This window comes from Cicer arietinum, chromosome 6 (genome assembly GCF_000331145.2).
Source record: "Cicer arietinum cultivar CDC Frontier isolate Library 1 chromosome 6, Cicar.CDCFrontier_v2.0, whole genome shotgun sequence".
Classification (NCBI taxonomy): Eukaryota; Viridiplantae; Streptophyta; class Magnoliopsida; order Fabales; family Fabaceae; genus Cicer; species Cicer arietinum.
This window is the reverse complement of record NC_021165.2, coordinates 41,873,619-41,880,468: the sequence shown is the minus strand read 5'-3', so window position 1 is coordinate 41,880,468 and position 6,850 is coordinate 41,873,619.

Below are 6,850 nucleotides of genomic sequence, written 5' to 3'. Positions count from 1 at the left end.
CAATATATGCGCCTAGTACGAGCATTCTATGCTGCTGCAAATGGCTCAAAGTACTCAACTAGTTTTAGTATGGTATTAAAAGGAGTGCATATGGAGATGAATCCCACCATACTGTGTCAAATTCTTGACACACGTGATGAAGGAGCCGACCAGTTACCGGAAATGTGGCATTCTCGAGCTTTAATCACCAGGACCTCTGTTCTTCAAGAATTACTCATCAAACCACCAAAACCATTAGTGGCCTCAAATCTCCGTCCAATATGCCGTATACTCCACAACATATGTGTTCACACCATTGCACCCCGAGCTGGCAACTTTGAGAAAGTCACAGAACTTGATATCATGATCATCCATCATTTAATGACTGCCTCCCCTCTTCACTTAGGTAATGTGATTTTTTGGTTTATGCTGAATGCTGTTTTGATGGGAAGATCTGCTCCTTATGGAATGCTACTCACTAAGGTTTTCAAATTCTTCAAAATCCCACTCGAAGATGAACCTTCCGTCCAATTCAATAACACCTTTTCACTCAAGAATATTAAACAAATGAAGTTTGAGCATGAAAACCTCCCTTCCTCCAAGAAAAGAAAAGCACGAGAGTCCTCTACTCCCTCTCAGAAATCTGAAAAAGACACCACTCAACCACCACCTGAGGATACACCATCACCACTCATTCAAGAACCTATCTCTCCATTGCGTCACTCTCCTGATCATACTCCATCTTTAGTCAATGACTCTCCTACTCCGAACTCACCTGTCCAACCATCTCCTCAAGCTTCACCAATCCACAATTCAACTCCTCTTCAAAATATGGAAGAAGGCGAGGAGTTATATTTTAATCTTAACCTGTCCTATCCTCCCTCTCCTACGGATATGCCTATGGCCTTTCCTCCTACTGTGCCAATGGAAGAGGATGTGCTCCCACAACCAGATCTTTCGCAACAACTTCCTATTCCTCCTGATGCTGCTCATGAAGAATCTACCAACCTCTCCCTGAGGTCACAGGTCGGTTCAGTTCTCTTGACTCCTTTTTTACGACCACGACTAATAACCTTTCAAAGGACAAGGCTGGGAGCTCTCAGAAAAAGAGTTCCAGTGTAAATGATCAGCATAAGGACTCAGTTCATAGCACAAGGACTGAGGACAATAAGGAACAGAAGCAAATGAAACTGCTCAAATTAATTAGAAAGGATCAGAAGAAAATCATTCACAGCTTCACTCATTTTCAGAACTCCTTAGTTCAGTTTGGTCTCATTCTTGAATGCGTTTCCAAACACTTGGCTCCCACTATTGCTCTTAGAGATCATCCTTCTGAGCTACCAGCCCAACCATCCTCTGATGTTCCATCTCCTTCATCCTCTGATGGTCCAACAAAGTTGAAAGCAATCCATAAAGCATGTGCAAAGGCTAAAATCAGACCATTTATTGTGCTTGCACGAATGAATACATAAAGAAATCAAGTTAAAGAAAGGCAACAAAAAACAAGCCAAAAATAGACAATCACATGTTATCGCCAGATCTGATCCTCGGACTAGAGGATGTCAGACCTATGTAATAGGGTGGCTTTCTCTCTCTTGTCAACATCACCTCAAAAGCTGAAATCAACCTAGTCCTTAAAGTTTTCGAAAATGTTGCAGCTCACATGGTCAAAGAAACAGCTTTGCACTTCTGATAAAAGAGAATAGACAAGGACATGTCAAGATCAAGTTACAAGAAAGTTGTGCATGCGCAAGGATGGCTGCTGCCTGGGCTAGAAAGGCTGAATGGCAGTTCTGTAATTATGATGAAAAACCTTGGATCTTTAGAAATGAGTTCCAAAGGTCATCAAAGAGCTTGGACCCCTATAAAATGCAACAAGCTCTCCATCATACAACACACAACACAATTGCACAAAAAGATCAAGCATCTTAAAGCTATCAAGAGCAATACCCATCCTCACTTCGTACTTTCTTTGATCCTACACTATATCTTTGTAAATCCTTTGAGAAAGTATTAAGTATCAATCACTCTCATACCACTTTGTAATTTTCTTGTGAGTTACACTTGGAAATATTTGAATATTGATTGTAAGCTTGGTGAAGCTAAAGAATACACAATTTGTAATCATCCTCAGAGTGAGGTTGATCAGTTTAAACGTTAGTGAAATCACACAAGGGTATGAGGACTGGACGTAGCCATCTTTGGGTGAACCAGTATAAAATTGTGTGTCTCTCTCATATTCTTCTCTTACTCTTTCACTCAAGTTAAAACTAAAGGGTTGAAAAAATCCATCCTGGGACTTACCATCCTCAGGGAGAGGATAGTTTAAAATCTCTTGAAAATTATTTTTAAACAGCAAAATCCCTATTCAACCCCCCTTCTAGTGATATTTAGCTACATCATATAGATCTTGATCAAATCTTCTTGTAAATAATTCATACCTTCTTGTAAATAATAATGGCAAATCAAGGAGCAAAGACCTCAAATAGCATACTTTATTACAATACGAAAAGTTTTTGAGGCACAAAATCAAAAGTCGGTGTCATTTTTATATATGAGACATGTTGCAAATCATAATATATTCATAATTGAATTGACGATAAATCAAATAATTAAAGAATGAAATCAATACATCCAAAACATGTGAGCAAATAAATTTAAAGAAAGATATCACCTATATGTTAACAGTTTCAGTTTCACTCTAAAAATCCTCTTAGTTCTTTTCTTCTAGTTTTTAGATTATCAGTTTGCATATTCTCTTACTAATGTGTCTGGATGAAGGGATTTGAATTTCTTTCAAGTTTGTAGTCTTGATGAATTTGATTGGAATGTTCAAAGAAGTATCTTGATTCTGATTGTTTATCTCAAACTTCTATTTTTGCTAATGTATCGGGTTCATCTGGTAATTTTGGAACTGATGATAATTTTGATTGTTTTGGTAGTTCTAATTATGTTAATATGTGTGATTTGTCTCTCAGTTTTGATTTTGTTGATACTGCAAATTTTTCTGATATTTCTAGTTCATCATATGGTTCTAGTTCTGATAGGTATTATGCTGACCAGTCCTTCTTCCACCAGAGTCAGTTGGCTTCTATTTTGTAGGTCTTGGAACATATATCTTTTTGCCTTCATATATTGCAAGCATCCATTGTCTTGACACCATGACTGGTGTTTCAATTAGGTTGCTTAGAACATATGCAACATAAACAATTTTATCCTTTGGTACCCAAATCTAGTTGGGTCCTAGTTTTTTAGATCTTAAAGATTTCTTGCCTTTCCATGTGGTTAGAATAGGACAAGATATTTTAGTGTGACATTTCTTATAGCAAATAGTACATAACTCATTAGAGAGAACAAACTTAGGTTCAGTTACTTTTTTCTTGAAATCCTATTCCTCTTTTACCATTCCTACTAACACCATAAATCATAGATGCATACTTCTTTCTACACCATTATCAAGAAAATCTCTAAATACTTCTTCATGCTTATTAGAGTTACATGTGATATTTTCAATTGATGTTGAACGATAATTACTTTTCAGAGTTAAATTTTCATCCTTAAGTTCAACAATATTAGTTTTGAGATTTGCATTTTCTGTTTTAAGTTTAGTAATATCAGTTATCAGATTTGCATTTTTTGTTTTATGTGCAAAAACATCAATTTTTAGAGTTGTGTTTTCTATTTTTAAGTTCAATAATATCTGTTTTCAGAGTTGCATTTTCTGTTTTATATTCAACACTTTGATTCTTTAAAGCATTAACTTTTTTAGGTAGATTTGTATTTTCTTTCCTAAGTGTTTTCAGTTTTAAAGATATTTTGTGATTATTATTTAAAAAATCATTTATAGCAATAATTAAAAAAGATCGAGTAAATTCATAAAATACCTCAATTTCTACATTTGTTGATTCACTAAATCGAGACATGTTGAACCCTTGTATCTTTCCTCAAACATTGTAAAGTACTCAGCATTGAGACCAAGCTTTGATACATATTGAAGGTGCAAACACGAGAAGGGGGTTGAGTTGTGTTTGACAAAGTTGATAAGTTTTTGCTAATTTTTTGAAGGTTGGTTGGTTTTTATGAATTACTTAGATAAGCAGCAATCAGATTCAGAAGCCGTAAACAATGAAAGCATAAATAATTTAACACGTAGATTTATCCTGGTTCACCACTAACTTGGCTACATCCAGTCCCCTCATTCAGAAGTCTTTAATCCACTAATTCAAATACCTTGAATTAAAAAGCACCTGACTATCTTAGTCAGTCTTCCCAAACAACATGACAACTTCAGACTTTTGAGGAACTAACCACCTTGACTCTACAAGCCGAGTTTTCTCCTAACAACATGACAACCCCAGATTGAAGAAGGAACTAAACCACTATTTCAATCAAATCTTGGTCAAATCATCTTCAAATCTTAATTAAACCTTCTTCAAATCTTGATCAAATCTTAATTAAATATTCTTCAAATCTTTGTCAAATCTTCTTCAAATCTTGATCAAATCTTCTTTAAATCTTGATCAAATCTTCTTCAAATCTTCACCATATTTTATTTTTAACTTGGTCAAAGATTTTCTTTAATTATAAATTTGAATCAGATCTCATTTTAGATTGTCATCAGTTATAATTTTGAATCAAATCTTATTTTATATTTTCTTCAATTATAAATATGAATCAAATCTTATTTTAGATTTTCTTCAAAAACATGAATCTTCTTTCATACTCTATGAAGTTAAATATATTATTTTCATAAAATACATTTGTTAACATCAAAACTCTAAATGTAAAACCATCTTGGTTCAAACATATATCAGATCTGATGATTCAGGAACTGCAATTACTAGAAAACTTTAGATATTCAAATCTGTAGATGACACTTCTTCGTAGGGAAATTCCTTTAAAGTAGTTGGAAATAACCAATGATCTTAGGGAACATATTAAGAAATCCTAAGAACTAGATAGGGAGTTACAGGCTAATAAGGATCAAGAGAAATTTTCAAGGGCAACAAATAGGACAATTCTTTTTCAAAATAGAATTTGTATACCTAGGGCCAAGAATTAAAAAAAAATAACCACCTTGAGGAACTAACCACCTTGACCCTACAAGCCAAGTGTTCTCCTAACAACCTAGAAATCCTTGTATTGAAGAAGGAACTAAACCACTATTGGGTTGGATACAAAAGATTGAAACTTTAACTATTGCTTCTAACAAAGCTGATAATAACAATAATAACTCTCACACTTAAAAAATAAATACACGGAAAATAACTATCATTTGAACAAGTGTTTATCTCGTTGAACTCAAAGATGAATTTTGAATTTGAGCTTGAATTTTACTCTCTTCTGATTTTATGATGATCTTCTTCTTCAGCCTTAGGTATCTATTTATTGATAAAATTAGGGCTTCAATTTAATCCTTGTTTAATTTTGAATTATATCTTCATTCTTAGCTTGGTCAATATATCTCTTTGAACTCAAAGATGAATTTTGAATTTGAGCTTGAATTTTACTCTCTTCTGATTTTATGATGATCTTCTTCTTCAGCCTTAGGTATCTATTTATTGATAAAATTAGGGCTTCAATTTAATCCTTGTTTAATTTTGAATTATATCTTCATTCTTAGCTTGGTCAATAATAATCTTATTCAAAAATAATTGTGAACAAGATGTTTCTTGATAATATGTTCTTTGGTCAATTTTTTATTTCTGAATTCCATCTGATCAAGTCTTCTAGATTGATTAAGTTTGTATTTCGTTCAGAACGAGTTTTTAAATTCTTCATATTGATTTTTTTCGTATTTTATTCAAATTGAGTTTATAAAATTTTCAGGTTGATTTGATTCTTATCTTGTTCAGATTGAGTTTATAAATTCTTAAACTATAAATCTGAATCAAATCTTATTTTACATTTTCTTCAATTATAAATCTAAATCAATCTTATTTTAGATTTTTTTTCAATTATAAATCTGAATCAAATCTTATTTTAGATTTTCTTCATAAACACGAATCTTCTTTCATACTATGTGAAGTCAAATATATTGTTCTCATAAAATAGTTTTGTTATCATCAAAACTCTAAGTATAAAACAAGCTTGGTTCAATCAATCTCCCTTTTGTTGATGATGACAAAACTTGTATTTTCAATTACAACTTTTCTTTATACTTCTTTGACTCCCACTATCTTAGGGATCCCCTTATGTATCCTTTTCCCTTTTTCTCCCCACTTTATCAAATATCTTTCTCCCCTTTTTGTCATCAACCAAAATGACTTGAAAGTGAAACTTGCTCTTTTATTTTTTGGTAATATCCTTTTTTTTAATAACATTAATATAACATACTAGAAGAAAATATAAAACCTATTAAAATATAATGTAAAGCTAGACTACTTTGAAGTTATCACAACATCATTCAGGTATGAAGGTAAGGTTTAGGTTTTTCTTAATGAAGTCAAACCTATCTTCAGCTAGTGGTTTGGTGAAAGTGTCTGCCCATTGGTGTTCAGTGTCTATAAATTGAATGTTTTATACCCCTTTTTGAACAAAGTCCATAATGAAGTGATGTTTGATCTTTATGTGTTTAGCTCTAGAATGTAAGATAGGGTTTTTGGTTAGAAAAATGGCAGGAGTGTTGTCACAGTCTGCTGAAATGTATTCAGCCTATTGACATTGCAAATGTGTTTTGTCTCTTACTTGACCAAAGATATTAAGTTGTCACCTGGAAAGGTGCAGTTGCAACTAGTTCTCTTTCTCTCATGTTTATCTCGAGCATTATCAGAATCATAGCATCCACTCAGTTTGTACTTAGGTGATTTCTTCTAGAACAAGGTAATGTTGGTAGTGCCTTTTAGGTATCTGAGGATTCTTTTAACAACAG